Source organism: Rattus rattus, chromosome 4 (assembly GCF_011064425.1).
Source record: "Rattus rattus isolate New Zealand chromosome 4, Rrattus_CSIRO_v1, whole genome shotgun sequence".
Lineage (NCBI taxonomy): Eukaryota > Metazoa > Chordata > Mammalia > Rodentia > Muridae > Rattus > Rattus rattus.
In genome coordinates, this window is record NC_046157.1 from 17,389,340 (window position 1) to 17,408,286 (window position 18,947).

Sequence of the window (18,947 nt, forward strand, 5' to 3'; positions counted from 1 at the left end):
TTAAACAGTCTAAAACCCTATCCTTACGCTTTGCAAAGGTGACCCAGGTTTGGCTCCATCCAGAGAGGCCCTGCTTGGAAACCTTCTTCATCAAAGATGTGTCTCCCTCATTTATTTATTTAGCCAACGATTTCTTTATACCTGTAAGGTCTCACTTGTTGTTTGTTTTTTGAGACAGAGTCTCTCTCCTAACTCTGGCTGGCCTGGAAGTGTAATGCAGACGAGAGATTCCATCACCACACTTGGATACCGCTTGAAGAATGTTCTCTCTGTGTCTGACTTTCCTTCTTCTTTCTTTCCTTTGTTGTTGTTGCTGTTGTTGTTGTTATTGTTGTTGCTTTGTTTCGGAGGTAGGGTTTCTTTGTGTCGCTGTCTTTGGCTGTTCTGGAACTCACTCTGTCACTCTGTAGACCAGACTGGCTTCAAATTCAGAGATCTCCCTGTCTCTGCTTCCTGAGGGTTTGTACCTGGGATTGAAGGTCTGTACCACCACCACCTCCCAACTCTTCATTTCTGGCACTAAAAGATTCTCTAAGTTCACGTGTATACCTTCTGACCTAGCTTGAGAATCAGCCAATGGTTGAAATTCCAAGAATGATACTTGTTTTTTTTTTAATTGGAGAATAACTCTAGAAACAAAGAGGTAGGGCCAGTGAAATGGCTTAGCACGTAAGGAAAAGACCCTTGCCACCAAGCCTTATGACTTGAGTCTGATCCCTGGGGCCCACATGGTAGAAAGGACAGAACTGACACCCAAAAGTTGTTCTGTGACCTCACACATGTGTTGTGCCATGAGTGCACACACACACACACACAAACACACACACACACACACACATACATACATTAAATTAAAGAATCCAAAAGCTGGACAGTAAACATGCTCACACACTCACATGGCTCACATGCTCACATGGCCCACATGCTTACATGCTCACATGCTCACATGGCCCACATGCTCACATGCTCACACACTCACATGCTCACATGGCCCACATGCTCACATGCTCACTGGTTCATTGCTCCCTGGGTATTACCACTTTGGGATCTTCTCTTTGTACAGAGTGATAAGATGTGGCTAGTTCATGCCTATAAACCCAGCGCTCAGGAAGCAGAGGCAGGAGGATAACTGCAAGATCAAGACAGCCTAGTATGTATGAGTCTTAAGGCTAAAAGGCAAGACTGTCTCAGACAAGCAAACATGTTTAAACGTACACTAGTAGTTTCTTAAAATACATTACTATTTTATAGACTAAAAGTCAAACCCTATACCTTGGACCCCAGGACTCAGAATGTAGAGGCAGGCAGACCTCTGGGAGTTCAAAACCACCCTGCTCTACAGACTTAGGTCTAGGCCAGGCTAGGTTACAATGAAGAAGAGATTTAATGACTTTCACTGCTCCCTTGGCTGCAGTGTTGAAACCTAGTTAAGGCTGTGACTCTCCACATCTAGCTAGCACTTTCCTTATCTGGAAGAAAATCACGAGTGAGAAATATGGACTTAAACAGAGTGTCTCAGAGGTAAGAGCCCTTGGATTGTTAAAAACATGTAAGCAGCCAGGCAGTGGTGGTGCATGCCTTTAATCCCAGCACTTGGGAAGGAGAGGCAGACAGATCTCTGAGTTTGAGGCCAGCCTGGTCTACAGATAGAGTTCCAGAACAGCTGGGGCTACCCAGAGAAACGCTGTCTCAAAAAACCAAGAACAGACAGTAACCTCTGGTTACACTTCCCTGTAGTGGGTAATTCTGATGCTTTGATTGGGAGTCTGCCTGTGAATGCTAAAGGTCCCATTCCCCAATCGGTTCTTGATTGATCAATAAACATGCCAGTGGACAATGGCCAGACAGAAGAGGCAGGACTTCCAGGCTCCTGCAGGCAGAGTAAGAGACACGAGATGAGGAAAGAGGCTTCACCATGCTTTGGGGGGAGAGAGAGAGAGAGAGAGAGAGAGAGAGAGAGAGAGAGAGAGAGAGAGAGAGAGAGAGAGAGAGAGATACCAGCCATGTAAGATCACAGGTAGAATGGCCTTTGGCCTTTGGCTGCTTCTCCGGCTGGGCCTGGGGTAGCAGGCAGGAGATTAGAAACGCAACCAAGCTTGAGGGCAGATTTAGGGTGCTGAGAAAAGAGAAGGTAACTGGGTAACTAAATTGAGGGCAGATCTAGAGGTGTTGAGCTGGGAATGAAAAGAAGGGCACATTAGCCATGGGAGGCTTAGATGTGCACAGCCATTGAGCTAAAAAACATATTAAAAATAAGCGTGTGGTGTGTGTGTGTGTGTGTGTGTGTGTGTGTGTGTGTGTGTGTGTGTGTGTTTCATCTGTGGATCCGAGGTGGCTCCTGGGTGGTGGCTGGTAGCGTGGTCTGCCCAGAGCCTAAAGCGAGGTAGTAGAAACTGCACACTACACTTTCCTACTGGTTGTTTAAGACTATTCGGCTGGCCAGAAATTAACATATTTTAAATTGTTGAGGCAAGCTGAGCATCTAGTGCTCAGGGGTCACCTGGGCTTGGGAGGAGACCCTGGCTCCTTCAGTCTTTCTTTACTAGTAGTTCCATCCTTTGAGGTAATGTCTTCCTGACTTCCTTTGAAAACACCAAGGGCATTTTCTCTTGAGTCTCCTCTTTGCCAAGGGCACAGTGGCTGGAGCTCAACCTCTCCATGACCGAGCAGCCCTTCTCAAATTGCCCTTTTTGATCTGGGCTGATAACAGATAATGTTGCCCACAATTTGGAAGGGTTTTTCCCACACCAGTCAACGCAATCAGAACTCTTCTTCAGGTGAGGCTCCCTACTCAGTGATTCTAATCTGTGTCACCGTGACATTAAAGCCAACCACAACACTGACATAGGAAACACATTGACCTTGTCACATGGCAATATGGGCTCCCAGAACACACTACGAAGCATACCACTTCTTGAAAAGAGGCATTTGAGTCAGGACAGCCCAGACATAGGAAAAGACAGTATCCATGAAGCAGGAGAAAGTGGCCAGTGGTATGTAAGAAGAAATTCCATGGTTTCAGTCCAAGGAGGATGTATCCTAATTCCTTACCATTGGATGAAGAGAAAGGAAATCCACTCGTAACTGGAAACACCAAAAAGTGTCACATTGTCAGCCTCAGCTTCCAGGTTCTTGGTTTTACAAGTTGTTGATATACGAGGAGCCCAGGAAAGAACTGAATGGGAGGGGGAAAGTCTGCCAAGGTTGCATCCCCTGCTGCACAGTATGGGAAGGAGGACTGATGGTTTTGAAATAGAAGCAAGCCCAAATGCAAGGGTGCTCAGAACACTTCCTATATGAACTTTCCTAGGTCTTTAGGCATTACAGCATTACAAGAGAGAACTGATTTTTTATTTAAGCTTCTTACTTATTCACTTTACATCCCAATCACTGCCCCCTCCCAGTCACCCTCTCCCACAGTCCTTCCCCAGCCCCTCTGTTATGGCTATGACTGGTAATCAGGTTAACTATATTTGGAATGAATGACAATCCAGAATTGGAAGGCTCACCTTTAACCCTAATCTTAAGGCTGGGAGATACAAGTTTCTGACCTGGATCTTGGCATGGAGATCTTGAGGCAAAGTGACTTTGAATCCCAGGAAACTAAGGCAAGGAGATCTCTGAGTTCAAGGTCAGTCTGGGACAAAGCAAGTCCCAGATCCAGGAAAGGTGGTACACACCTTTAATCTGGGCCACACCTTCTGCTGGAGACTTAAATAAGGACATTGGTCCCTCCAAGGGGAACAGTCAGGAAAGGGTCCAGAGGACATAGTGGGAATCTTTTCACCCTGCTTCAGGGTTTCTGAGGAATCAATCTCATGGATGATCAAAAAGGATCAGCTTCAGAAAGGAAGTAAAATCTCAAAATGCACCCAAGGTCAAATAGGCCAGCAGGGGATGCTGTGAAAGCACTGGGCACTGGACCTGCTAGAGTCACTGGATAGGGAAGGGGTACCAGGAGCTAGGAGGATAGAGAGGGGAAGAAATAGATCAAAGTTCCCATAGGCAGGGTCTAGAAAACATTGTTTCTAGGTAGGCTTTGCCTACAATCCCTTTTCAAATGATCTTGCTTACCACAACTAAAACATCTCACATTTTGATTTTTTTTTTCTTAAAACTTTTGGAAATCACTTCTATCAGTAGCATCATAGACATGAGATCTAATATCAGCCATATTTCTAACCTATTCTAATCACCCTATGCATTCTGAACTAGCATTTTCAAAAGCCAAAGATTCCATTATTATTTGACTTCTGAATCCGATATGATTCCACTTACAGCTGAAGTCAATCTTTGCGAGAAATCAGTGAAGGCTTCTTTTGGGACATGTATAATTTTAGTAAATGATTCAGACCTCTTCCCTGATTCTTCCACCTTGTCCCAAGCACTTAAAGCTGGCAAACAACACAGGACCTGGTGTGATCATTAAATTCAAGCTGCCTTTGTAACCCAGCGTATTGACCTTCACCTGGCAACTGATCCTGGGAATAGGGAATCTAGGCCCCATGTCGTTGTTCTGTGGTCCTACCTTACTCTTTCTACCAGGTTCGGCTTTGTAATGGAGGACCAGCTTCCAGTATTGCTGTTGCCAAATCTTTCTGGTCTTGGGGGATGATTCTGTTCTGAGTTGCCCATGAATTTAATATATGCTTCACATAGGGTAAATGCACACCATATGAAATGATTACTTCCTTGAATCTTCTCAAATCTAATACGTATATAGGATTCCACTTAACTTCTTTGTAACCTTGAGGGTACCTAACATATGCTGGTAGTTCTTGTATAGTAACTGGGTAAACTAAGCTTGGTTTTCTAACAACCTTGTTAGAAAGGTTTCTAACAACCCTCTTCAGTTTCATCATGCGGTGGCATGATATGTTCTTGTCTAAATTTCTGTGTCTAAGTAATTTCTTATTTTCTTTTTTTTTCTTTATTAACTTGAGTATTTCTTATTTACATTTCGATTGTTCCCCTTCCCGGGCCAACATCCCCCTAACCCCTCCCCCCCTATTATATGGGCTTTCCCTCCCCATCCTGCCCCCATTACCACCCTCCCCCCAACAATCACGTTCACTGGGGGTTCAGTCTTGGCAGGACCAAGGTCTTCCCCTTCCACTAGTGCTCTTACTAGGCTATTCATTGCTACCTATGAGGTTGGAGCCCAGGGTCAGTCCATGTATAGTCTTTGGGTAGTGGCTTAGTCCCTGGAAGCTCTGGTTGCTTGGCATTGTTGTTCATATGGGGTCTAGAGACCCTTCAAGCTCTTCCAGTCCTTTCTCTGATTCCTTCAACAGGGGTCCCGTTCTCAGTTCAGTAGTTGCTGCTGGCATTCACCTATGTATTTGCTGTATTCTGGCTGTGTCTCTCAGGAGAAATCTACATCTGGTTCCTGTCTGCCTGCACTTTTTTGCTTCATCCATCTTATCTAGTTCGGTGGCTGTATATGTATGGGTCACATGTGGGGCAGGCTCTGAATGGGTGTTCCTTCTGCCTCTGCTCTAAACTTTGCCTCCCTATTCCCTGCCAAGAGTATTCTTGTTCCCCTTTTAAGGAAGGAGTGAAGTGTTCGCATTTTGGTCATCCATCTTGAGTTTCATGTGTTCTGTGCATCTAGGGTAATTCAAGCATTTGGGCTAAAAAATATGGACCGCTTCACGAATTTGTGTGTCATCCTTGCGCAGGGGCCATGCTAATCTTCTCTGTATCGTTCCAATTTTAGTATATGTGCTGCCGAAGCGAGCACATATTTTCTTATTTTCATCTATAGGTCTCTCTAAGACTCGTATCTTATCAGTCCACTTTTCATATTTGGCGCCAAAAACCTACTATGGCTAGTAAGGATAAAATATGAATTACCAGACTAATAATATTATTCTGATTATTAAGTCATTTATCTTTTCATTTTTTGCTTCTATTTTCAGGACATCTAAAGTAGCACTATACAGTGTCCTCACATCCTGCATTATGATGTATTTCCCATCCTTAATGTGGAAAAGATATTTTCTTTTAATATTATTTAACTCTCCTTGAGGTCTTCCAAGGTGTCTTACAAAATCTGATGACTTTTGAGTTTGTCTGCAGCCAGCCAGAGTTCTGCATCTGTGTGGTTGTGCCCAACATTAGGTGCCAAATACTGTTGTTGTTGTTGTTGTTGTTGTTGTTGTTTTTAACAAAATCTCAGTCATTCTATTTTACCCATGAAGTCCTGGGAGCCAGGTGCTGGGGTGAAAGCCTGCTAGTTCAGAGAGGCGGTGTAAGTACCCAGCTGACCTTCCTCCTCAGCCAATGTTCAAGAAGGAATGCCCTCTCTCATGCCATCTCAAAAACCCTCCTTCAAGCTGAATGCTCCTCCCTTCTACTTCCTGTGCATCTCTCCATCTGACCTCTGACTCCCTCTTACTCTGTTTTGTTTTGTTTTTTCCTTAATTCTATGTTCACTTTCTGTCAAGTGGTTGCTTGCTCTGCCTCTTTACCTACAGTTGACTGAATTTAATCCTGTTTGCAATATTCGTGCAGAAAGCTCTTGGATTAAAGGTGTGTGCTAAGGCTAAGCCACACAACTAAAAACAGGTTTTTACAATACAATAATACAATCTCGCAGATCGGAGTGTGATCAAATATCCTACAACAGTGGGACCACACATACCCTCACCACATGACTGCCATGTATAACTTAGGAAGAGGTAAGTGACTCAACTATGACATGGGAAAAGGCCTGACAAGGAGTCTCTAGTGTGAAAACTATAGCTTGTCATCTCCTTATGGGCCAGGGTAGTTAGCTATAAGGCAGACAAGGAGAGGGATGGGAACTGGTTTGGGGTTTTGTTTTGTTTTTTGTCTTTTTCATATTTTGGCCTGAGGTCAGCCACTGCTAGGGGTAGCTCAGGAGGTAGGCTATGTCATGGGTTAAGGAATGTCATATGACTGATAAATATCTGTGTGGTGGCTATTACTGGGATTGATGGGACAGAGAGGCAAGAGTCTAGAAAAATAACTTGGAACCAAATTATTTTTAGTTTGGGAGATTGTCATTGTTTAACCAAAATGGAGGAGCATTCCAAAAGTGCATGGCTGAAATTTCTAAGGCATCTTAAAGACACAGTATGGGGAAAGAGACCATAGTATGACCTCAACAGGTGAGACCGTGTTTATTAGCAAGCAGTAAAGGGGGCAGCCTCTCTCACGGGGAGGTAACAGAGGGGTCTGCCGAGGGACCGAGACTGACTGATATATGATAGCACATATCCTTTATGAGATATGGGTGAGGGGCTTGGGAATGAGGAAATTGTAGCCATAGGGGGTTATGTGGAGGTCTGCAGTCTTTCCTTCATGAGATTCTTTGCCTAAGGTGAAGGCAGATTATCTTGGGAGACACTTTCTCAATGGTCATTCCTTTCTGGGTTGGTTAAAACAATTGGGCAGGTCAGCTGCACATTGGAATCCTATTTTAACAACCAAGGCGCTCTATCACCCCAGAGTCTAAAAGAGTAGGAAAAGGGAGGGAACAGGAGTGTCCACACTTTCTTAACTGCTTCAAGCAGTTAGCTATACAGCCTAACACACATAGACACATGCTGCAGGTATCTGTGGCCACCACACCCTGTGAGTTGAGATTTTAAAAATTATTATTATTATTATTATTATTATTATTATTATTATTATTTCTCATACTCATAGAAACTGTTGTTTCTAGTAACCAGAAGGCTTTCCTCCCCTTTAAAGGTAACCGTGAAGAAAGAGCTGTTGTCTCTTTTTGAAATAACAACCAACAAGTTCAAATTCAACTGTAGGCTAGTGGGAAGACGGCACATACATGTAATCCCAGTACTCAGGAGGCAGAGGATCTCTGAGTTCCAGGACAGCCTAGTCTACAGAGTGAGTTCCAGGACAGCCAGGGCTACAAAGAGAAACCCTGTCTCAAAAACATATTTTAATTTTTATGTATGTGTATGGGGGTGTGGGATATTTGGGGACTATAATGGCCCAGGGTTATGGAGGAGGAAGGGTTGAGGGAGCTTTAATACTAATGACCTCAAACATGAGGACAGCAGGAGTTGGCTATCCCCCCTCCCAACCTGGCACCATAAAGTCGAGCCCCCCACTATCAACCCTATGAAGAATTTATTACCCTGACAGTGATCTGGCTGCACTCCCAGTTCAACCTTACTAAGTTTCCCCACCCCTATAGCCCCTGAGTCTGTAGGTGAAGCATCTTCCAATATGTCTGCCCCAGCTAGTGGTACAAAGCCACACAAACCTTTTCCCAGAGACCCCGGCCCCCTTCCCAGGGACATAAATGTCCCCTTCCTCCCAATAAATGAACCCGTGTGCTCACTGCCCGTGCGTTCATCACATCCTGCACTGCACCTCAGTGCACCGGGTAAAGTCCCTCCCTCCAGTCCGTTTGCCACAGGAAGACACGGCACAGCAGGGTGTGTGCAGGAACTTCTGGAGGCCAGGAGAGGGGGTCAGATCCTCTAGAGCTGGAATTACAGGGGAGGTGTGAGCTGCCTGATGTGGGTGCCACAGACTGAGCTTGAGTCCTCTGGAAGGGCAGCAAAGACTCTTAACCACTAAGCCATTTCTCTGGCTGTACACGCCATCTTTAATTCGATTAACTCTACTAATATTGGGCTGGAGAGATGGCTCAGTGGTTAAGAGCACTGACTGCCCTTCCAGAGGTCCTGAGTTCAATTCCCAGCAACCGCATGGTGGTTCACAACCATCTGTAATGGGATCTGATGCCCTCTTCTGGTGTGTCTGAAGACAGCTGCAGTGTACTTACACAAAAACAAATCATTTTAAAAACAAAAAAACAAAACCTCCATTAGTATTTTAACTTGATTGCCTCTCGAGAGGTCTAAGGTGAAATAAACACTTTTCTTCCCCCATGTTGCAAACTAGCACAACTTTTCAGCTAATTCCCAGATCTAAATTTATGGCCCTCTGCGAATCTTACTCTTATGGGAAGCTATAGGAAAGTAGAGGCATGAACAAGAGACACGAACCCTTTAATTTTATAAACAGCAGCATTGAAATTAAATCCAAGGACACTCATTCCGTTCTGCTAACCACTGTTCAGGACTGCTGTTGTGTGGAGGAAGGAATCTCTCCATAATAGTAAAAAAAATCCATAATAATAACTTTTCATTAGTATGTTCTCCCAGCCCATGCAAATGTACCCCTTCCCAAAGTCCAGACGTAGTAACGTCCAGATGGGCATGCAGATGCATTTCATAGAAGATAATAAGTTATTGCCAGGCAGGCCTTTAATCCTGGCGCTCAGGAAGCAGAGGCAGGCAGATCTCTGAGTTTGTTCTGAGGCCAACCTGGTCTACAGAGCAAGTTTCAGGACTACACAGAGAGACCCCGTCTCAAGAGAAAAATTAAAGCAAAAAGAGAGAATTAGAGTTATCCTGACACCGCCGCTTCTAGTAAAGCAGACATTTCAAGGTGACACAAGATACGATGATCTCTTCCTCATTTCGAATTTCTTTCCATTTTGTTTTAGTTTTTGTTTGCTCTTTTCAAGACAGGGTTTCTCTGTGTAGCTCTGGATATCCTAGAGGTCACTCTGTAGACCAGGTTGGCCTTGAACTCAGAGATCTTCCTGCCTTAGTACTGGGACTAAAGGCATGCATCACCACCGTCTGGCCCACTAATTTCGGATTTTTCCCTTGGAGATGACTCTTAAGCTAGAACAGGATAGACTGTGATGGGAGCAAGTAAATGTGGCACTGCGGTTTCTGGCATTAAGGGGGTCCCAGCGACTGACAGGTGTCAAGACAAGATGAAGAGGGGTGTTTGGAGAGCCACGGTCAGTGAAGGGTAGAGTCTGACGGAAGCATTGGAGAAGGGAGGAATACATGGTGGCCATGTCTCTTCTTCGCCATGAGTTGGATAAAGAAGGTGGACAGGAGGAGTGAGGCCGGGAAGTCAGGAGTGGAGGGCACATGCAGTGTGACTGGGATGGGAGCTGGGAACAGGAGGTTTGAGCAGAAAACAGCATGGTTGGCTTCAAAGTCACTCTGACCTCACATTTTGACAGCCCCCGCAACAGTGCTCTCGGACATGTTTGAGGTCTTCTAAGTTCCAGAGCTGCATATATAACAAACCACACTATCATCTGACTAGACGGCCCTGCTCAAACTTGCAGGAGATGGGATTCTTTCCATTTTACCAGTAGAGTTAAGCAAGACGTCAGGGCTCAAGATACCCAGATGAGTATCTCTAAGGCAATTAGACAATTTAAATGAGCTCCCGAGCTGGGCTCCTTTGGTCTCACAGCTGCCTTGAATACCTTCATGACTGCAGGGGTGGGAGTTGGGGGTGGGTGCTAAAGTCCTCACAGCCTGCCTCAGCCTCCTCCTCAGCCCCTAGCCTGGTGTCCTACAGAGTAAATCCATCACACGACACAAGCCAGGCCCCAACCAATGTCCTCACCCTTCTCAAGAAGTGGCTGAAGTATCAAAACAGGATGTGCGAATGTTTCATTTCCCTGTGGAAAGTTGGAGGTCTTCCCGAGAGAGTGAAGATACAGGACTCTGTTGGATGTTAAACACTAGCAGTCCCCAAACTTTCCTCTTCCCTCAGAGCTTCTGGTCTGAAGAGGTGATCTCCCAGAGAGTTGTTTGGCTTGAGCTCAGGCCCAGAGGAGCTCCATTTTATTGAAAACCTAGAGGTGGCCATGGGGAGAGGCCCCATGACTGCACAGGTTGTTCCCTGCATTTGCAGAGCACGAAAGCAGAGGGCACAGACTGCAGAAGCAACCGCTTGAGTAGTAGCAGGAAGGACCTTGCAACACACCTTGCAGGTTAATGGGAGACCAAAACAGGAACCATATACTTTGCTGGCTAAGGGTTCTGTTTGCAGTTAAGGCAGTTAGGAATACGTTCATCTGTCCTGTGCTTGTTCGACCCGGCCGCTCTGGATATGCTTGCGCACATGTGGGCGGGAGGTACGTGTACAGGAAATACGTCAGGATGTATGCTTGCCCCTGACTGGACCTGACGAAATGCAATAAAATAGGCTTTGCCTTTTTTTAAGAAGCCTTTATTTCCACCTTTCTCAAATGGAGCAGGCTACTTTGGTAGCTTTGGGGGGGATTAGTCAAAGAGACCGAATCCCGTATGCTATTTCAATTCCTCCGACTCTTCCTTGGCTTCAGCCTTGTCTAGGTTTGCGGCAGTAGCAACAGGGGCCGCAGCCTCAAGTGTTGATAGATCCGCCAGGAAGGCCTTGACCTTTTCAGCCAGTGGGAAGGTGTGTAATCAGTCTCCACAGACAAAGCCAGGTCCCGTTTGTACCCATTGATGATGGAGTGAGGCACTGGGGCAGCAGTCGGGTAGCCAATCTGCAGACAGACGGCGGCCACATTGCGTTCATCCTCGAGAGTGTAGGGTCTGCTCTGTGATGTCCAGCACTTCAGGGTTGTAAATGCTGCCATTGTCGAAAACCTGCCGGATGATCAGCCTAACGGAGCAGGGGGAGATGTGCGGCGTGTTCAGCAGTGTGGCTTCACTGGCTCCTACCTTGTCTCCAGTTTTTATCAGCTGCACATCGCTCAGAATTTCAATGGTATCTCTGGAGATGTTAGTGGCGATGCCTAACGTCTCCACTATGAGAAAGAGCGCTTTTCAGGCCCCAGACCAGTGTTCTGAGCATGCGCAGTGACCTCACATGGCGCCAGGGCATCAGCTCCAGTGGCAGCTGGCACCTTATTGGCCAGCAGCATGTCCCTAATCTCAGTGAAGTCCTCCTTGGTGAACACGAAGCCCACGTTCCCCCGGATGTGAGTTTCTCCAGAGCTGGGTTGTTCTCCAGGTGGCCCCTGATGGCCTTGCGCATCATGGCGTTCTTGCCCATCAGTACCACAGCCTTCCCTCGGAGGGACATGCGGATCTGCTACATCTGCTTGGAGCCCACATTGTCTGCTCCCACAATGAGGCATTTTGGGTAATCATCCAAAAGTTGGATGATCTTTTTTTTTTTTAGGCATGTTTCTCCTTTTTAAAACTTATTTACTTTACGTATATGAGTCTTCAGACACATCAGAAGAGGGTATTAGATCCCATTACAGATGGTTGTGAGCCACCATGTGGTTGCTGGGAATTGAACTCAGGACCTCTGGAAGAGCAGTCAGTGCTCTTAACCACTGAACCATCTGTCCAGCCCCAAGTTGGATGATCTTAAGGAAGCGGTTGGACGTCCAGGTCGCCCTGTCTTCTCTGGGCATCATGGCGGTGCCTCAGGGATTGCCACTCTGGGTTTAAAATGATGTCACTCTAATGAGGACGCTTGGGGAGAGCGGGTTTTGCCTTTTTAAGTCTCAGCAAAACTCATGGCCATTTTCTGAGAACCCCAGAATGGTCCTGGCCAGAACCCATCCATCTTCCTAGCCAGTATTTTATTAAAGCCTACTTCGAATTTATCTTGAATTTGTGGTAGTGGTCTTATTCTTGCCCTGTGGGATTAACAGATGCTGGGCTGTCTTTTGGCAGGTCGAATTTGAGTGGGTCACCCAGGCACCTGAGAATAAAGCTCATAAATACGTACTTTAAGGGGTGTGTGTGTGTCTGAGAAAATCCTATGACTCTCACAGAGATCCGAATGGGAATGTACGGCAACTGACCTTCAGCTCATCACGTGCCTTCTCTGAGGTAATGCTTGGTATTTGTATGCCTCAGAGCTAGTTTGTTTCTACAAAAGCTCTTGGGAGCAGGTAATTACAGAAGATTTTAGTGGGCCTTCTATGCTGTCCCTTTGTCTATGACGACCGATCACGAAACAAGAATGCTTCTTTTAATATTCCAAATGCTTCTGTTGCTGGATAAGAACGGCGCACTTTGGAAAGACCTCTCCCCTGGAGTCACTTGATGGATACACGTCATTAGAGAGAGCTCCAGGGTTACTCTGGAGAAACTCTTTTTTTTTTAGGAGCTGGGGACCGAACCCAGGGCCTTGCGCTTCCTAGGCAAGCGTGCTACCACTGAGCTAAATCCCCAACCCCCGAGAAACTCTTTATTACTTAGGCTCCACACGGCCTGCTACACAGCAAATACCTGATATTTTATCAAAACACCAGTGAACAAGAGGAGGAGAACGGGAATACGGGGCTACAGAGGTGTGGCCAATCTTAGTCGTAAAGTCTAGTCTGTGAGCAAGTGGGAAATCAGAGGCATCTCTTAGACAGGAAACAGGCGCAGACAGGTGGTCCCACAGCAAGTTCAGACTGAGGTTCATGATGAGGCACCAAAGACTCTGGCACTGGGTAGGTGCCCTCTGCTGCTCAGGCCTCAATATAGGTTTGGACCCAGCCCAGGGACTGTGCCTAACATCTAGAGAAAACCTGGCCAGGGCCAAGGCTGCACCCCCAGAAACTGACTGCCCAGAGATATCAAGATAGGCTGGAGTGGTATCTACATGTACATTTTTTGAGAAAGTTCTGGGTGGGTCAGAAACATCCTGATTAGAGCTGCCTGTGACAGGATAATCTTAGAGTCTGTTCTAGGCCAGAATTGGTTGTTGATAAACTCCGGCGCCCACCCTTCCTGCCTGCGTGAGCTTGCTTGGGATCAGACAAGTGGAAAGGGGGAAGTGGGCCCAGTCTATTGCCACACTCAACAGAACTTTAACCTGACTCCCTTTCAAGGTTCCCTAAACACTTCAAGACCTGTTCCCTTTGTGTCTTGTGACACAAAGGAAGCGGGCAGTGGGAAGGGAGCTGTGGAAGACAGTAATTCTTATGTTTGTTTCCTTGTTGGATTTGTTTGTTTGTTCGCAATTGTGACATTGATGGTATTTGCTTTAGAAAAATCCTACCCTCGCCCTAGCCTGCTCATGGCCTGTCTACCAGAGAGGTTCCAGAGCAGAGCTAAGTCAGCAGCCCTTTTGGGGACACTTGGTGGAGTTCACGGGCCGTTCTTCTGGTTTATAGTTTCAGAAACTCCGTTTTATTAGTTCATTCAAGGTTATCACGTAATCTGCTACCCAAGGGCACAGAACACTGATTTACAAGGACACTTTATTGGTTTGCACCAAGCAGGAGAACCAGTGTGCTCTTCAGAATGGGCTCTAGTGTCTCCTCGGGAGGGGAAATCCTCACAAGAATTAGGACAGGTGGGTTGCTGGGTAATTTTCAACTCCCAGCAAAGGTGCTACGGAATGGTCTTAAGGCTGTTTTATTTAACTTTGGGTAGGATAGCCCAAGAATTGTCAGTGTCATCGAAAGAATTTTAGACTAATAGGCACATAGCTGGAACAACAACAAAAAAAGCTACCAGGCAGATGTCTTGCTAGCTGACCACACAGCTTGCCCAGTCTGTGAGGAGGGCAGAGACCTGGCTAATGTGATTTCCTCTCCTGCAGTCCCTACAGCTCAGCAACTCACCCCAACAAGGCCAACTTGCTCCCTCATCAGAAATGCAAAGTCATTCCCCACTCCCTTGACCTTCTAAAGCAGAGTCAGCATTTTAAAATGCACATCTAAGTTTAAGAAGCTCTGAACTATGAGGCTCCCTATAGAAAGGCACTTTCACCCTAACTACAGCAGGGAAGTCTGTCTGCCGCTGTGATGTCTAGGTGAGATCTCCATCTAAGCCACAGTGGCTGTAACTCACCTGATAAGAGGAAGGTGTAGGGCTCAGTAGGATGGGGTCCTTTCCCAGAATTCCCCCTCTTCAAATGCTCCAGTTCCTCGCTGAAACCGGTGTATGTCTGTGTGTGTGTGTGTGTGTGTGTGTGTGTGTGTGTGTGTGTGTGTGTGTGTGTTTTTAAGACAAGTGCTTCCTCTTAGCCTGTCCTGAGCTAAGTGGTAGGCCAGGCCAGCCTTGAACTGGGGATTAAAGGTTTGTGCCACTTCACTGGGCTCTGAAGCAGTAACCATTGACTTATTTAATCTGTTTTTTATTTGTTTATTTTTAAGAATGACTTACTTCTTATTTTTGTGTACTGGTGTTTTGCCTGCATTTACACCTGGGTGAGGGTGTGAGACATGAAAGGATCTGCTGGGCTCTGCCATTAAAAGCGGTGCCACTTGTAGCCAGTTATTTTGTTATCTATAAAATGGGTACAATTTCTGAGGCCAAAAAGATGACAGACACATAAGTCCCAGCTCTGAACGAGGAGAGTTTAGGGACTCTGTTAACATGAGGTGACTCTGAGGCCTGGGAACCCCAGCCGTGGAATACAATTCTTCTGACATTTAGGACGCCCTTGACATGAACCAAAGGAAGCCAGGCCAGCCCTCCCAGAAGTGACCACCAAAAAATTTGCCTCCTTGACCACATTTCCATGTGGAAATGAAACTTTGGGCAGAACCGGTTACCAAACAGAGGGAAATTTTTGTCTACTATGTGTATTAGGCCAAGGAAACCAAAAATTTTCTGATGATTCAGTATTTTCCCTGCATATTGAATTTGCTTACTTGAGCTTTTTATTTCTTGTCTTCTTATATTCTTCTTCTTCTTTTTCCTTTTAGTATAATAATTTTAATTGAACTCAGATCATCAGAACTGACAGCTGGCTCCTTTATCCTCTGAGCTACCCTGCTGAACCAAGGAGCCTCTTTCACAGTTGTTCACTTTCCCCAATTACATAGCAACAGCTGCAATTTCTTTTCAAAGGCCTCTTTTTTTGTTGTTTTGTTGTGTGTTTGTTTTTTTGGTTTTGGGTGTTTTTGTTTTTGTTTTGTTTTGTTTTTGAAACAGGGTTTTGTTGCACAGAGATCTGGCTGTCCTGGAACTTGCTTGTAGACCAGGCTGGCCTCATACAGAGATGCAGGGACCAAGCTGCCTCTGCCTCCCAAGTGCTGGGATTTGAGACATAAGCAATCGCCAACCAGTTTTCAAAGGACTCTCCTTAATCTACAACAAACAAACAAAAAGCTTTCTGTTTAGTCAACGTTTGAGCATATGATACATAGTTCATCTAAAGTATTAGGACATCAGATTTCCATTATGGAGGAAGGGGAATTCAGAGAGAGGAAGGCCTGGATGTCAGAAGAAGGAAGGTGAGAATGTGAAAACAAAATTAACATAATTCTTTGAACTCTGATCTCAGCAAGGGCAGGTGTACAGATCCTGTGAAGGCCAAGCCGTCAGGAAGCAGGAATAGGCTCGCACCAAGAACGCTGAGTGGGACTGTCTCAAAGTTCCGCTTTGAACTTTCTACAACTGTCTGGGGTTGCCCCTCGTTATAAATATGAATGCAGATTTTGAAACTGAATCTGGGGTTTAATAAAAATGGATCTCGTAGGTGCTGAATCCTCTCAAATTGTCCCACTCAAGTGGTCTCTGCAGCTCTGTTAATTGAGGAGTCTGGGGGGCAAGGTATGTGGTGCAGAAGTCTGGACCGTGACTGCTGGCTGAGGCGTTTCAGGAGCTACGTGGCCGGCTTGGGTGAAATGTTCAACGCCTGTCTAACGGCAGTTGCCACATGTGGGAAATGGCACCAGACCTAAGTAGGTCCCCAGGCCTTAGCACAACTGACTCCATGACAGAAGTACCATTCAGGCTGTAAAACAAAGTACACAGACAGCACCATGTGCCAACGCTGAAACAAAAGCCTAATCCATCAAAGTCTCCATGGTTCAGGGAAAGTCTCCAAATGGACTAACCTTGCTTTTTAGCCTCTGCAGTTCTGCTTCTTGCTAACTGTTCTTGTTAACTGAAGTGTGTCAACCCAGAACGTAGTTCTTGTGCTTCAAGGCTTGCCATGATAAAGGTACACTGTTACACTGGGATCCTGAACATTAGCTGGCAAGCTAATAAAGACGGTCTATTGCCTCAAACCCACGTCTGAGCAGTTTTCTCCAATGAATACCCCACCACAATATCAGTTTTAATTTCTGAGGCTTGTGATGAGGGCTACACGAACTGGTAGGTTTAAAGACTTATGACACCAGCACATAATATACGCTTAGTGAATCTCGGCTACTGTCCTTAGTTGCTAACGATGAGCGTGTTCTCAGCCAATAGATTAGACTATTTTTCATCGTCATCATTACTACTTTAAATTGTGTGTGTGCGTGTGTGTGCTTGTGTGTGCTTGTGTATGTTTGCATGCATGCATGTGTGTGCTTGTGTATGTATGCATGCATGTGTATGTGTGCGTGTGCACGTGTGTGCACATGTGTGTGCACGTGTGTGCACATGTATGTGCACGTGTGTACATGTGTGTACATGTGTGTACATGTGTGTGTGTGTGCGTGTGTATGCATGTGATTACAGTGCCATCAGAAGTATAAGAGGATGCGGGACACCTGGAGCTGAAGCCACAGGCACCTCTGAGCCACCTGATGGAGCACTGGGAATCAAATGGAGGCTCTCTAGAAAAGCAGCACGTGCTCCTACCCACCGTCCACCCTCTATCACTTTAAAAATTGTTATTGTGTATTTGTTGTCACTTGAGAAACGGTCTCCCTTGGTAACCAGGCTGGCCTCCAACTACAGAGCTCTGTCTGCCTCTGTCTCCTCCCTCTGGGATTAAACCTTGCCCAGCAAAAATTTATTTTATCTTTATTTTTACTTGAGATAGGCTCTTGCCGTACAGTCCCACACTGACCTTGATCTCAGGATGTAGGCCAGGCAGGCCCTAACTTGACTCTTTTCTGATGCTAGGATTGCAGGCTTATACTATCATGCCTTGGTCCTGCTTCTCCTTCTCCAGTTTTGGCTGGAATGGACTGCAGATGAATTAAAGCAAATATTCTACACACATGCAGTGTATTTAGCATCAGCAGGGCCTAGGGATTGTACTGGGCATGGAAAAGAGGAAATGTGAAATACTATTGAAATTAGGGAGTACTTGGCAAAATCCTAGTTTTGCTCACCATACGGTGGTCAGAAAGCAGTCACTCCTCCTGCCCTTCCTCTAATTAGCCTCACTTCCTAATAGTCGGTTCAGCCTTGAACAGGTTAACAGGGTCACACACTTACTATCTAGGCCTCCGTCGATAGTACTGTCAGCCGGGACCAAGCCTCCAACACAGGAGCCCCTTTGTGGGGGGCTTCGTAGTCCCCCTAAAACAATGACATGTTACTTCATATCTAAGCACTGCAGTCCAAGCTACCCCAGACTCTGAGAGGAATTGTCTCATAAGAAATTACAGATTTACTCTCATGGGAAAAGGAAAGAGAGAAACTGGCCACTTACTTGAATGAAGTTTTAATAATTTTTAATAATATTTTAATAATCCAGCCTTCGTTTATTGAGTACTTATGAGGCTAGAGTGTACACATGGGATAAAGTTGCTTCCAAACTGAAAATTCTGTGGTGACGTTAGTTCTACCTTGCCCAAGCCCAACTAAATCTCATGCCCTATATTTTCACATCATTATATTAGTTGGTATAAATATCCTCGAAATTAATTAAAAATTTATTACCTCCCTTTCCTCCATCTAAGTAACCTTGGCCATTTGCTATAAAGTGGGGCAAACTCCTTCCTGTCAGCCTAGCCTGGATATTGCTTCTGTTCTATCTTCTTGCATGAGTTTTGTTTTGCCCTGGGGAAACAAAACCATATAATGTAGTTATCAGTAGAGTTCCAAGAACTGTTCCAAGTCAGCGTTAGAAGGGGAAAAAAGAGGAACAGGACCTCCAAAACTTAAAAAAAAAAGGGGGGGGGAGCGCCAGAGAGATGGTTCAGGGGTAAAGAACACTGACAGTTCAAGAGATTCTCAGCACCCACAGGAAGGCTAACAACCATGTGATAATTTCAGATGCCCTCCTCTAGCCTTCTTGGGTACCAGGCATGTAAGTGGTACCCAGACCCACATGCAGGCAAAATGTCTATGCAACAATAATAATAAATAATAAATAATTTTTAAAAGCTGGGCAGCATTCGGGAGGCAGAGGGAGGCAGGTCTCTGAGTTTGATATTAGCCTAGTCAATAGAGCATGTTCCAGGACAGCCAGGGCTACAGAGAGAAATCCTGTCTCAAAAAACC

The 18,947-nt window shown here is 45.6% G+C and overlaps 1 non-coding gene and 1 pseudogene across 1 annotated transcript; both read right to left on the reverse strand.

Moving 5' to 3' along the window:
• Window positions 1-5,636: 5,636 nt before the first annotated feature.
• Window positions 5,637-5,743, reverse strand: LOC116899740. Its single transcript, XR_004387756.1, has one exon. It is a non-coding gene; the product is annotated as a U6 spliceosomal RNA (small nuclear RNA).
• Window positions 5,744-11,132: 5,389 nt separating this feature from the next.
• Window positions 11,133-12,238, reverse strand: LOC116897909 (annotated as a pseudogene).
• Window positions 12,239-18,947: the final 6,709 nt, after the last annotated feature.